At 39.2% G+C, this 14920-nt stretch overlaps 1 protein-coding gene across 6 annotated transcripts in view; it reads right to left on the bottom strand.

Annotated features, from left to right (window-relative positions):
- The window catches only part of PHACTR4 (phosphatase and actin regulator 4), a 108335-nt gene extending 93695 nt beyond the window's left edge, over positions 1-14640 (bottom strand). For all 6 annotated transcript variants that reach the window (XM_063106309.1, XM_063106317.1, XM_063106310.1 and 3 more), the window contains exon 1: positions 14494-14640. The gene's annotated coding sequence lies outside the window, so the exon portion shown is untranslated. The remainder of the gene's footprint in view (positions 1-14493) is intronic.
- Between the last annotated feature and the right edge of the window lie 280 nt (positions 14641-14920).

Here is a 14920-nt window from a genome sequence, read left to right as displayed (position 1 = left end):
CGGTCGTATGAACAATATAATATGTGCAGTAACAGAAATACACTTAGCCAAAAAAGAGATCCTCCTTTCCTTTTTAACCACATGAGAAGTAGGGCTGGACTTCCAGGTAATACTAAAGCTCATCCCCCTCCTTGACTTCAGTTCCAAAACAAACAAACAAAAAAAGCATGGTTTTTTGCTTTGTATACAAAATATATTTGTATACATTTACAAATATATTTGTATATTTGCATTGTATATTTTGAACCATGGTCTATCATGGTTCGTGGAGCAGATGTTTGTTTCTTTCATAGAGACAATTTGAATACAACTAGCCTTTTAAAATTAGTGAGTTATAGGGTTGGCGCCGGTAGCACAGAGGCCGCGGGTTCGGATCCTATATAGGGATGGCTGGTGTGCTCACTGGGCGTGGCACGGACGAGGGTTGTGATCCCCTTACCCATCAAAAACAAAATAAATTAGTGAGTTTTATGTTGCACTTGTCTTATAACTAAAATTTTAAATGAAAGCTGTAAGAAAAAAATACACAATGTCTAAAAACATTATCAAGATAATGAAACCTAAAATTACATTGGCAGAAAAGGGACAATTAGAGTGTTATTTCCATGTTATTTCCACTTAAAATCACATCACTAGAGAAATAAAAGTAAGAAATTAATAATGTATCATCTGTTCTTCTAGAGTGACTTTCAATTGCTGAATAGATGCTACTGCCTTAATATACAAAGCAAACACTGTAATCTATGTGTATCCCTGGATCATAGTGATATCAAATATGAATATTTCCTGATGAAATAACAGGTTCACTATTTACAGGAATTTAATATGGCAGAATTGCCTTTGAGTACAACCAACTAAACCAAAAGCAAATATAAGTAGGAAATAACAAAAATTCAAACAGAAATATATGAAATAGGAAATTAAAAAACAATAGAGAAAAAAAAAGTTGATTCTTTAAAAAGATCAACAAAGTTTGCAAACATTTATCTAGACTGACCAAGAAAAAAGAGAGAAGAGTGAAATTACTAAAATCAGAAATAAAGTAGGGGCATTATTACATTGTCACTATGGCTTTCTGTGATGGCAAGATTTAGTTTCTTTCTTGTTTGCATTTTTGTTCTACCAGTGAGTTTTGTTCTTTCTTGTGTATTTGTGGTAGTGATTATTGTTTTTCAGATTCCAGATGCAAGACTTCCTTGAGGATTTCTTGTAGGGGGTGCTGTGTGATGATGAACTCTAGCAGGTTTTGTTTGTCTGGAAAGTAAACTATTTTCCCAGCATTTCTGAAGGATAGCCTTGGTGGGTATAGCATTCTTGGCTGGCAGTTTTCTTCTTTAAGTATTTTAAATATATCATCCCATTTTCTTCTGCCTGTAGAATTTCTGTTGAGAAGTCTGCTGTTAGTCTGATAGGGACTCCCTTATAGGTGACTTGATGCTTTTCTCCTGCTTCTTTTAAGATTCTTTCTTTGTTTTTGAGCTTTGCCAGTCTGAGTATAATGTGTCTTGGAGAGGTTCTTTTTCAGTTGAATCTGTTTAGGGATCTTTGAGCCTCCTGGATCGGAAGGACTGTGTTTCTCCCTAAACCTGTGAAGTTTTGTGTTATTATTTTGGTCAATAGGTTTTCCATGCCTTTTCCTTTCTTCTCTCCTTCTGGACATGATTCGAATGTTTGTGTGCTCTTAGATTTTCTTCATTTTCTAAAATTCTTTTTTTCTTTTTTTTGTCTCCCCCAGTTATTTCAAAAAAACTATCTTCAAGATCAGAAATTCTTTCATCTGGGCTGGCCCGTGGCTTACTTGGGAGAGTGTGGTGCTGATAACACCAAGGCCATGGGTTCAGATCCCTAGATAGGGATGGCCGGTTAGCTCACTTGGGAGAGTGTGGTGCTGATAACACCAAGTCAAGGGTTAAGATCCCCTTACCAGTCATCTTTTAAAGAAAAAAAAAGAAATTCTTTCATCTGCTTGTTCTAGCCTGCTGCTTAAATTATCAGTTGTGTTTTTTATTTCATTGAGTGAATCTTTCAGTTCCATGAGCTCTGCTACATTCTTTTTTATTAATCTCCTTCTTCATACCCTGAATTTGTTTTCTCATTTCATTATGTTGTCTGAGTCTTCTCATATCTCAGTGAGTTTCCTTAAAATTGCTGCTTGGAATTTTTCTTCAGTCATTTCAAGGACTTCCTGTTCTATAGGGTCTGGTATTTGAGAATTACTGTATTCTTTTGGTGCTGTCATATTTTCTTGGGTTTTCATATTTCTGATATCTCTATTTTGATGTCTGGTCATCTGGTAGAGCAGTTGCTTCTTCTATTACTCTGGAGTGGGCTTTGAGGAGAGAGACAGCCTCTTCTTTTTCCAGTCTCTGCTGGTGACTCTCCTTGTGTCAATGCAGTCGAGTGTCCAGTGGGCCGCCTGAATGGTGGCTGTGGCACTGAGCTGCTTTTTCAGCAGCCACAGCTATGGCAGTGGCTGTGGTGGGCCACCACTGCAGAAGTAGTGTTTTCGACATTCTCTCTTGTCTGCTTTCAGGCAGCAGGTACTGCCCATAGCTCCTTGCCTAGGACCCCGGGCATGCTCTCTTGCCTGTGTCTGGGCAGAGGGGGTGGCGGCCCATGGTTCCTTGCCTAGGACCCAGGGTGTGCTCTCTTGCCTGCTTCCAGGCAGAGGGGGCTATACAGCCCTTGGCTCCAACAAGGCAAAATTGATGTTTAGGGGGTTAACCCTTTAAATTTTTCTTGGTTAAAAGCTGCTCTCTTGCTCAAAAGCTGCTCTTTAATAATTTTCTTTTCTGTCCTGCCCTCCAAAAGCACTACTAAAATAATTTATTACTAAATCCTTTAAACGCTCTGTTATTAATTCCTTAACATAAGTATCCTTAAGACAGTTTTGGGTTTTGTTTTTTCGACGTTTTTTTTGGTGGCTGACCAGTAACAGGATTGAACCCTGCACGTTCGTGTACCAGCACCACACTCTAACCAACTGGGCTAAATGGCTGGCCCTGAAGACAGTTTAAATGCTTGCTTTTCTACTTCATTCAAATGGTGCCTTTCCTCCAGAGAGTTCAAAGGGCTAGAAGGGAGCTTCTGATTTTCTATAAAATAAAGCAAATGTAAGTACAAAGAGGAGATAGTTTTAAAAATAAAAATAAGCTAGACACAAAAGGCAAATATTGTATGATTCCACTTTTATGAGGCACCTAGAATACGCAAATTTGTAGAGACAAAGTAGAACAGAGGTCACCAAGGACTGGTAGGAGAGGGGAATAAGGAATTATTTAATGGATACAGTTTCAGTTCTGCTAGACAAAAGAATTCTGAAGATGGATGGTGCTGATGGTTGCACAATAGTATGAGTAACTTAAGATGAGAGAACTGTACACTTAAAAATGGTTAAGATAGTAAATTTTACGTTGTGTGTATTTTACTATGATAAAAAATATAAAGAAAAGGTTGCAATGATTAACTCAGCTTCAAAGAGACAGACTTCTCATTTCTCTCATGCCACAGTATGCAAAGATATATTCATTTAACAGAATGGTCCAAGATATTGGTGTTGGTACAATGGAAGGATGAAGCCCTTCTCCCAAGTGTACAAAAATGCTGTCCCAGTAGCCTTATCTGTTACCCTAATTTTATATAAGCAGGTAAAGTATGTAAAGAACTGTTAGTAAAAATCCCAATGTTGTTATCACCAACAGGTAAAAGGCAATGTGCCATCTTTTCTTTTTTTTTTACTTAACAAATAAAAATTGTGTTTATTTATGGTATACAACATGATATTTTAAAATATGTATACATCATGTAATGGCTAAATCAAGCTAATTAACATATGCATATGCATTACCTCACATACTTTTTGTGGTAAGAACATAAAATCTACTCTCAGCAATTTTCAATTATACAGTACATTGTTATTAACTATAGTTGACATCTTGTACAATAGATCTTTTAAACTTTTTCTTCCTAATTGAAATTAAGTATCCTTTGATCAACATCTACCCAGTCCTGCTACTCCACCCAGCCCCTGGTAACCACCATTCTACTCTCAACTTCTATGAGTTTGATTTTTTATCTTCCACAAATAAGTGAGAGCATGTAGTATTTGTCTTTCCGTTCCTGGCTCACCTCACTTAGCAAAATGTCTTCCAGGTTCATCCCTGTTGGCAAGAATGACAGAATTTCCTACCTTTTTAAGACTAAATAGTATTCTATTATGTATATATACCACATTTTCTCTATCTATTCACTCACTGTTAGACACTTCAGTTGATTACCTATCTTGGCTATTGTGAAAAATGCTACAATGAACATGGAAGTGCAGATATCTCTTCAACATACTGATTCCATTTCCTTTGGATATATACCAGAGGTGGGATTACTGGATCATATGGTAATTCCATTTTTAATTTTTTGAAGAACCTCCATACTGTTTTCCACAGCAGCTACATCGTTTTGCGTTCCCAACAAGGTGCAAGGGTTCCCTTTTCTCTGCATCTTTGCCAACACTTCCCTTTTGTCTTTTTGATAATAGCCATTCTAACAGGTGTGAGGTGATATTGTACTGTAGTTTTAATTTGCACTTCCCTGATGATTAGTGATTAGTGATATTGAGCATTTTTTTGTATGCCAGTTGGCCATTTATATGTCTTCTTTCGAGAAATGTCTATTGAGATCCTTTGCCCATTTTCTAATTGGGTTGTTTTCTTGCTGTTGAGTTGTTTGAGTTCCTTATATATTTTGGGTATTAACTCCTTATCAGATGTATGGTTTGCAAATATTTTCTCCTATTCTGTAGGCTGTCTCTTCACCTTGTTGGTTGTTTCCTTTACTGTGTAGAAGCTTTTTAGTTCGATGTAATCCCCTTTGTCTCTTTTTGCTTTTATTGCATGTGCTTTTGGGGTCATATCCAAAAAAATCACTGCCCAGACCAATGTCTTGAAGCTTTCTCTCTGTTTTCTTCTAGTAGTTTTACAGTTGATTTTTGTATATGGTGTAAGATAGGATCCAATTTCATTCTTCTGCAAATGGATATCCAGTTTTCCACAAACCATTTATTGAAGAGACTGTCCTTTCCCCATTGTGTGTTCTTGGCATCTTTGTTGTAAATCAATTGACCATAAATGCTTGGATTAATTTCTGAGCTCTCTATGCTGTTCACCGGGTCTATGCATTTGTTTTTATACCAGTACCATATTGTTTTAATTACTATAGCTTTGTGTTATATTTTCAAATCAGGTAGTGCAATGCCTCCAGCTTTATTCTTTTTGCTCAAGATTACTTTGGCTAGGGCTGGCCTGTGGCTCACTTGGGAGAGTGTGGTTCTGATAACACCAAGTCAAGGGTTAAAATCCTCTTACTGGTCATCTTTAAAAAAAAAAAAAAAAGATGACTTTGGCTATTCGGGGGTGTATTAGTCCACTTAGGTTGCTTATAACAAAATACCTCAAACTCGGTAATTTATGAAGAAAACAAAATTTATTGCTTACAGTTTCTGAGGCTGGGAAGTCCAAAGTCCATCTGGTGATGGCAACAGTCACCCAGGGGTCTCACATTGCAAGATGGTGGAAGCAGAGAGAGCAAGAGAGTGAGAGAGAGACAGACTCTCCTCTTTTAAAGCCCTCAGAACCACACCCCTGACCACCATTTTTAATCCATTCACTAGGCACAGTCCTACAATCCAATCATCTCTTCAAGGCTCCACTTTTCAATTACCATAATAGGATTTTCCACCCCCTTAACCGTCACAGTGGGAGGCTAAGTTTCTAATACATAAAACTTGGGGGACGCAACTCAACCTTCAGGGAGTTTTGGGGGGACATAATTCAATCCACTCCAGGGGGTCTTTGTGGTCCCATACAAGTTTTAGGATTGTGCACTATCTTTTCATACATACAGCAACGATATACTGATATCCTGAATCATGTTCTCCCTAAAATTTAAATTCAGAGGAAGGGAGAAGAAACAAAGTTGGGTGTGTGCAAGTAAAAGGAAGTAGAAAGTGCTCCAACATCTTATGACTGGTTCTATAGTTAGTCTAGTGGCAGTGTTTTTTTTTTTTTTTAGGAAGCTGGCCAGTATGGGGATCCGAACCCCTGACCTTAGTTTTATACCACCATACTCTAACCAATAGAGCTACCTGGCCAGCCTGTGGCAACATTTTTAATAGGGTTAATCCATGAGGGAAAGGAAGAAGAGGTAAGGCTATTATTATTACATTCTCTCCTAGGAATCCTTCCCCTTTCTACCTGTTACTCACTGGAGTGGAGAAGAAAGTGTTTGAGGGCTCTGCTTTTAACTTAATAAACAATTAAACTGCCCAAGTCTTCCCAAAGAACAACCATATCTCTATGAACCCTATTTAGAGGTAAACAAGAAAGAAATACATCATCACTGGTGTGATAGTTTATTATTTTTTTAAATATCCCTGATCCCTTATAAAGTGAAAAATTTTAAATTTCTAATGACCTACATGGCTATTAGTATCCCAAGATTAATAAGAACACTTTAATTCAGTATGTTACAAAGCCTAAAATGCCCTCACAAAACAACTGCTACTGAGAATATCTGAAAATTATGAAATTAATGAAAATTACAAAATTATGAAAAAAAATTAACTTAGAATAACATTTTTATCCCACACATCAAAATTAGTTTTTCCAAAAGTTTTTTTAAAAGACTAATAATAGAAACAGAAGCTGAGAATTTAATAAAGTATCTACCTATGGAGAAATACTTTTCTAATGATAGAAGAAATACAAGAAATTACAAAGGAAACAGTAAATAGCTGTAGTGTGAACTATTTAGGTTTCTCTACGGAACAAAACTAAAATAAAAACAAATACCACAGACTAGAAAAAAACTTTTAATAAACTTTAAAATAATTAATATCCATAATAAAAGGCTTGCAAAAGTTTCTAAGACCATCAAGACCTAAACAGATAAATGAGCAAGAGACAAGGACAGAATTTACAATCTCATGAAAAAATGTTTGACATTTTTAGTGATTAAAATATTAAAACAATCATGATACATCATTTATTAAACTGAAAAAATATATTTTTAAAATATTAAAATTTAATATGATAGAGTTGTTACAATTACTATAAACTGTGAGTAGCACTGTTAAATTAGAATACTGATGTTGGCAACCAACCAATCAAGCATCATATAAATGTTCATACCTGCTGACCCAGTAAATTTCATTGAAAGAAAAAAGTTACATGTACAAATACCTGCGCAGCAGCATTATTTGTTATGGTTAACTAAATGGAAACCAATAACATGTTACTATAACAACAGAAATCATTAATTCAGTTTATTTTCATAAACAGGTGGGGAGACAAGGGAAAAGTGCCCTGCAGAGATACAGACACGGTGCTTTGGGATTACACGAAGTACTGTACAATGGGATTACATGGAGTACTGTACAAATGAATCTTTAATACTTTATACCAGGGGTTGGCCTGTTAGCTCAGATGGTTAGAGCATGGTGTTATAACACTAAGGTCAAGGGTTCAGATCCCTGTACCAGCCAGCTGCCAAAAAAAACCCCAAAAACTTTATACCAATTTTTGCCACTGTAGTGCCAACCAAAGTGCAAAGAAGAAAGTAAGCAGTTGGGTAGGGGGAATAGAGTACGCTGTTTATCAACTAGATGGCATGTGCACAGGTAGGGGATAGCAGGTGGGGTAAGGGAGTTCTCTTTAAGAGTTTAAATATGTTGAGTTCCATCAGAATCAACCACTCATAGAGGAAACAAAGCAATGCACTTAAATTTTGAGAGAGGCATTATAAAAGTTGTTATATGCCCTTAGATAAAATACAATCAACATTTATCTAAAAATACTCCTGGAAATTTAGCTAACAAGTTCACAGTCAAGAGTACAGATGTAGAGAATCTTTAACACTGGTGTTAAAAAATAAAAAGAAGAAGAAATGTACTTAAAATTAAAACTAAAAAAAAAGAAAAAGAAAAAAGTCAAAGATTTGACTCAAGATTAAATTTGATTTTAAAAGTATACCTGAAAAAAAAAAACACCCAGAGGGCCTCGGGAGAGTGCAGCGCTTGGGAGCGCACCGGCGCTCCCGCCGCGGGTTCGGATCCTATATAGGAATGGCCGGTGCGCTCACTGGCTGAGCGCGGTACGGGCAACACCACACCAAGGGTTGCGATCCCCTTACCGGTCACAAAAAGACAAAAAAAAAAAAAAAAAAGAAACACCCAGAAAAATCATATACTACAAATATTTAAATTTAATGCACTGAAAGGGTTCATACCCTGAGAGGTTTCTCGTATCACTCAGTATCACTTTAAAACAGTGCTCCTCAGACAGCACTGATCACACTACTACAGTCCTCTTTTCCTTTGCCAGGTATTATAATGTCTTTTCTCATTTTATTAAACATTTATATACAGTTTACAAAGACCTCTTATATATCTTATCTCATCTGACACCTTGAAGAAAGGATTACCATCCCTACATTATAAATGAGGAAACTAAAGTTTAGAGAGGTTAGCAGACTTGCTCATGGATATTCACAGGTAGGAAGTGACAAAGGTGGAATTAGAACCCAGGCCTTCAGACTCCAAAGGTAGTTAAGTGCATTATATTGAATAAACATGTCAGAACTTTCAGACTGTCAAAACAAATGTCTGGTGCTTTAAACATAATAGAGAAGTTAATCTGAAAACCAAGCTTGAACCTGAATGCTGTATAGTTTCAACCATCTCTTCTCTAAAAATCAAACAGCCACTGAACACACTTCCTTAAAAACCCCATGGAATGTTTTAGTTGCGAATCAGAAAATCCTAGAATTTCAGAAATCCACTAATGCAGCCCCTTTTAGAGATGAGAAAATTGAGGCATAAGACTTGTGACTTGCTTAGAGACAGTGGCACCAGAGGCATCCATCACAACATAGTGTGTTTTCAAAGGTCCACATCAAGAGTAATCTTCAAGAAATGTCTCAGTGAGAATGTAGGAGACAGAATGGTTAACTACTAGAAAATTTGGTTCTGACTCCAGCAGGGCACTAACTGCTCTGTTCAGCAGCCCCTTTGCTAATCTCTGGCTGCCTCCTTTACCTTTTCCACACTGCTACTGCAAACTTTTGACACTCTGAAGTCCGTTAGCCCTGTCCTTTTATCATTCTGCAGATAATGCTTTCCTTCAGTGAGGATAAAAAGACGTCTTCAGACGTGAACAGGCCCTACAAGGCAGAAATTATAAGCATGGACATTGTTTTTTTTTTAAAGATGACCGGTAAGGGGATCTTAACCCTTGACTTGGTGTTGTCAGCACCATGCTCACTCAGTGAGCTAACTGGCCATCCCTATATGGGATCCGAACCCGTGGCCTTGGTATTATCAGCACCACACTCTCCTGAGTGAGCCACAGGCCGGCCCAAGCATGGACTTTGGAATCCAAATATATCTCCTCACCAGATCTCTTCCATTACTGATGAATAGAGTGCCCTTGGGAAATTTAATCTCTTTGAGCCACAATTTCTTCAAATGTCAAATGCAGATATCCACCTACCCTATAGAATTGTTGTAAAATGAAATGAAATAACTCATATAATAGCACCTGGGTACCCAATAAGCAACTGGTAACAACTAGATCAGTGCCTGGGTACAAAATAAGCAATTGGTAGCAACTACTCCTACTTCTTCATCTCCACCACTTCCAAATGTATCTTCTTCCATCCTTTCTTTCATGTTTCCTTTTCAAGGTTCATCTTTCCATAAGCTTTTGATTCAATTTCCTCCTAAGGCTTTTTCATTATCCACCTTTTCCCTTGTGTAGATCTTCAATATCTGCCTCTCTCCTTTCTCTTCAGACATATCAGATCTCTCCCTCCCTTTAAAATCAAAACAAAACATGGGCTGGCCAGTTAGCTCAGTTAGAGAGTAATGCTGATAAAACTAAGGACCCGGGTTTGATCCCTGTACCAGCTAGATACCCTCTCCCACCCCTGACTCCACTCCAAAAAACAAGATCTAGGGGCTGGCCAGTTAACTCACTTGGGAGAACATGGTGTTGAAAACACCAAGATCAAGGTTCGCATCCCCTTACTGGCCAGCACCAAAAAAAAAAAAAAAAATCAAAACAAAACGGGCCCTCAATCCTGCCTCCTTTTAGTGCTTACTCTCTAAATACATACTCTAAATCCTCTAACCTACCTTCAAGATAGCAAGCAATTACCTTTCTAAACAGATCAGATTATGTCACTTTGCTGTTTGAAAACTTCTGATGGTCTAGCAATTTCCTAATCACAAAGCCCAACAGCTTCAGCAAAGTATTTTGAATCCTTCTCGGCACCCAGCTCATCAACCTTTCTCTTCACCAGCCACTGTACCTTTCAATCACTCAAGCCAGGGGTCCAGGGACCCCTAAGTAGTCCATAACTTTTTTAAGTGATATGCTAATGTTTGCTTATGTGCAGTTTTCTGGAGTAAACAGCCATTGTTTTTCATAAATTTTCTAGAAGGAGTATCTGAATCAAAAAATGTTAAAAACCAACTAACTGCAATATACTTTAGCCGTATCAGATGATATACCTTACATTTTCACATCTTCATTCTTATGCTCAAGCTGCTCCCTTAACCTGGAATAAACTTAACAATAACTCGTCTTCCTGAATTCCTACTCACCCCTCAAGTCCAATCTCCAAAATCACATCCTCTATAATGCCTTCCTTTCACTGTTTACCAAAAGAGAATCTTTTGGTCCCTATGTATTTTACAACGTATTTCTATTTAACACTCACCAACTGTTAAGTGTTATACAGTAAGCTTTTGGAGGCAACAGCTATATACTTTCACACCTTTGTACCTCAAGAACATAAACCAGATCCTAGCACACAATGGACAAAACAAAAATATCAGCCGAACAAAAGAACCATTTGGTTCTGGTATTCTCCAAAATTGCATCTGCCCATTTCTGTTATTCATTCACTCATTCAGCAAGCATTTATAAAGTTCCACTGAAATATCTGGAGCTGTGTGCTGAACAGTAAGGATGTAAACCAAGATCTTATTCCTGCCACTAACACAGATATAATAGCCTTATTTGATAAAGCCTATGAAAAAGGTCTACATAAATAGTTTCAATAGCTTCTGTGAAGATGTGACTAACAACATGTGAAAGTTTACAATGGGACATTAGACCCTCTTAGACCAAATGATCCATCCACTCACTTCTCTCTTTTCTAACAGCAGTAAAAATAACTTATTACAGGAATTTGAACCATATAATGCAACCAAATACATATCCTACTTGCTCCTAGAAACAATTCCACAAGTTAGGTAGAGCAGGAATCATTCCCATGTTAACGATGAGAAAACTAAAGCTCAAAGAGGTTAAATGAGCTGCTCAAGGTTGTACAGTTAATAAAAGGAATTTTATTTATTTAGTGCTTATTTACTGTCTGACTCCTCCCTCTCTACACCCCAATCCTAGTCAGTATGTAAATCCCAAGACTGAAAAGACTTTTGTTTTCACCACTTGTACTCAGGGTCTAGAATAGTGCCTAGAACAAAATAGGCTTTCTTTTTTTGTTTGTTTTCTTTTTTTTTTTTGATGGCTGGCTGGTACAAGGATTGAACCCTGCACCTTCCTGTTATCAGCACCATATTCTAACCAACTGAGCTAACCAGCCAGCCTTATAACAGGCTTTCCATAAATACTTGTTGATTGAATGAATGAATAGATGAATTTGGAAATAAAATAGACCAACAGCAAAAAACACAAGGAGAAAAAAGTTCTTTCTCATTATGATGACATCATAAAACAGAGATTTAAAACAGGCTTCTACTAGTTAGAAAGGCTAGACTAATTGTATTGACTCAATTCCACTGGCATGCTATGTAGAAGTACTTAAGCCAAGGGGGCTGGCTGATTAGCTCGGGTGGTTAGTAAGGGGATTGGCCAGTTAGTTCAGTTGGTTAGAGTATAGCCTTTGGGTTCAGATCCCAGTATGGCCAGCTGCAAAAAAAAGAATTTAAGTAAGGGAAGTGAAGCAGATTTCTATTTCTGATGTCACATTCATGGCGTGTACTGACATAAACCCAAGACTTAAATGTAGTTTGAAACTGATTAAAAGCTTTTTATTAAAAGCAGAAACTAAAGAAAGCATTCTCTTGAGTCTTGGCCCTTAGACTAAAAAGTATCTGAATTTCAGTTGTCTTCCGTGTTAGTTTCAGCAGCCAAAGCTGATGTATCTGTGTTCTCCAACATACTTAAAATGCCTTTTAGCAAAGTTTAGTCAAAACCACACCAAGTAACCCACCACCCTTCCACTCCCATGGCTCCATAAAATTGCCATTCTGTCTAGGTACAAGGTAATCACACCATATGGTAAGACAAAGTGATGGGACCAATGTTCAGTATGACTTACAGGAAAGGCATTGTTTATGGTTCTAAAAATCCCAGTTCCTTTTCAATCAGTTCTGATTAGAAATGTTTCCATTATTTTTCTCCAATATTTAGATTTCAGCTAGTTAAAGCTGTTGGTGGTGGTATGATAAAGAGCTGCAATAGGTGTGAGGTAATGTAGAGAGATCTAGAATTGGAGTATGATTTACTCTGGTATTTTCTATCTGGATTAACTGTATGACCTTAAGCAAGTCACTTAACATTTTAGAGGATAAGTTTTATCAGCTGTAAAAAGAGAAAAACCAACTCATATAATTGTACTGAGAATTAAATCACATGTGTATTAACTGTTGTTAGAAAATAACATTAATAGCATTATTATATATATATTTTTTTGTTTGTTTGTTTGTTTGTTTTTTTTTTTTAAAAGATGACCGGTAAGGGGATCTTAACCCTTGACTTGGTGTTGTCAGCACCACGCTCAGCCAGTGAGCGAACCGGCCATCCGTATATGGGATCCGAACCCGGGGCCTTGGTGTTCTCAGCACCGCACTCTCCCGAGTGAGCCACGGGCCGGCCCACATTATTATATTTGAACAAATAGTAACAGCCAGTCAATAGCAACTCCTGTTTCTTAGATTATCTCTAAAACTTCTAGAGAAATTCTGTGGATGCTTCTTCAAAGCATAGCCAGTAAAACATAAAAGACCCCCATTCACTGCTGGGTTAAAAATTGAACAACTGCATTAAGGACCTCCCATCCCTATACATTATTACTAACACAATCTGGGATTCTCAGAGTAAGTTATTTCCATTATGAGATATCACAGTAATAAAGTTCAAAGGGCTTGATTTGTCTGCTTGGCTAGGGTGGGAATTTGACTTATATAACTTCAATAATCTTCCCTGATTCATGCAAAGGGATCCTGACTGTCCTCATTCAAGAGACTTGAAATATTAATCTATTTTTCAAAATTAATGTTTTTCAATCTACAATGGCCTTTAGAAAGCTTTACCTTAAGCTGAATCTAGCAACAGTCTTCCAATTGGATATTACCACTCTCTAACCAAATTTGATCAAATCCACGCAATTCGGCAGTTTCCAGTAAGAATCCACCATCTCTCCTCCCTCTAACTGGCTTCATTCCTTTTAACTGGTGAAAAAGTTAAGTGCTTTCTAGAAGCCACTAGGTTTCTGATTTCTCTAAAAGCAGATCCTTCTATTAATGGACTTCTTTGGCTTTTTTGTTTTAAACAAAATAAATTTTTAAAAAAGGATGTGGTTGGAAGGAGCCTCGGAGAAGCTGGGTGGCCAAATGAAGTAAGTACTGGAGTCTCTTTCTGCAAACAATGAATGATGATGCCCTATAAATCACTTACACCCCGTGATTCGGGGAAGTGTGTGAACTACCGTTCTACCGTTCGCGTTGGTTCCTCGGTCCTCCGATCACAGCTATGACCTATGCAGACATTGCTGCAAATTCGATCCCTCGCCCGCTTCCCGGGTGAGGAGGAGGGTAGACAGACACACATCCCCACCACCAAGAAAAACGCCTGGAGTTTCGTGCACTGAAGGCTCCCGGGGCTGACGTTTAAAAGTTAGACAATAACCTCGAGGTTTCTACAGAAATTCTGTCTGGCTCCGAAGCCGCCTCTTTGCCCAGCCGGGATGCAGAGGTTTAAGGGAGAACAGTTTTGAAAAATGGACTTTGACCCGATCCGGTTACCGTAACCAGATCCCCAAGGAGCGGTCCCCATGGGGGACCGGCAGGGCGGGCTCCCCCGAGGAGACGACTCGACGCACGGACACAAAGGGGCGCAAAGCAGTCCAGACAAAAGGGCCCAGCCAAGTGTTCGGGGCGGAGAGAGCGAGCCTGCGCGGGCCCCGCTGCAGGCGGACACGACACGGCGGGACCATTGTGGGAGGGCGGAGGAGGGAGGCGGCGGCCCCGGCCCGCCCCGCCCTGGCCCGACGCGACGGCGACCCGGGCCGTTACTCTCCGTCGTGGCCGCGACCCCCTCGCGGAGCCAAGAACGCGGCCCGAGCCTTAGAGGCATCCGCAGCCCGACTTCACGCGCATCTCGCTCACTTTCCCTGGCTCTCTGAACTCACCCAGGCCGCCGCCGCCTCAGGCTCCACTGCAGTTTCCCCCGGAAATCCTACCTGGCCTGCCGGCCTCGGGGCTACAGCCAGAGCCTTCGGCCCCCGGGGAGGGGGGAGAGGGAGCTAGCCGGACAGCGAGGGGTAGGAAGTGCCGCCGTGGAGGCTCACGGAACTTGTAGTCTCCAGAGGGGGGCCCGGCTAAGCTGCGAGGGGGTCAAAATGGCGGGAAGTGCTCGCTCTTTGCTTTCGGGGCGGTCTGCAACACATGGCTAATCTGGGCATGCGCCGCCCGCTGCCCGCGCCCTGCGTGTAAAAGAACTCGCACACTTTTCCTGTTACTGAGGGAGGCAAAGGTCGCTGGGCTTGGGAGGACAGAGTTCAATACAGAACTCCAGACAGTGCCCAGGAAAAGAGCTGATGCAAGTGTGTTGTTTTA

Source organism: Cynocephalus volans, chromosome 8 (genome assembly GCF_027409185.1).
Source record: "Cynocephalus volans isolate mCynVol1 chromosome 8, mCynVol1.pri, whole genome shotgun sequence".
Classification (NCBI taxonomy): Eukaryota; Metazoa; Chordata; class Mammalia; order Dermoptera; family Cynocephalidae; genus Cynocephalus; species Cynocephalus volans.
Note: the sequence above shows the minus strand (reverse complement) of the source record. Positions and strands in the feature narration are given on the sequence as shown.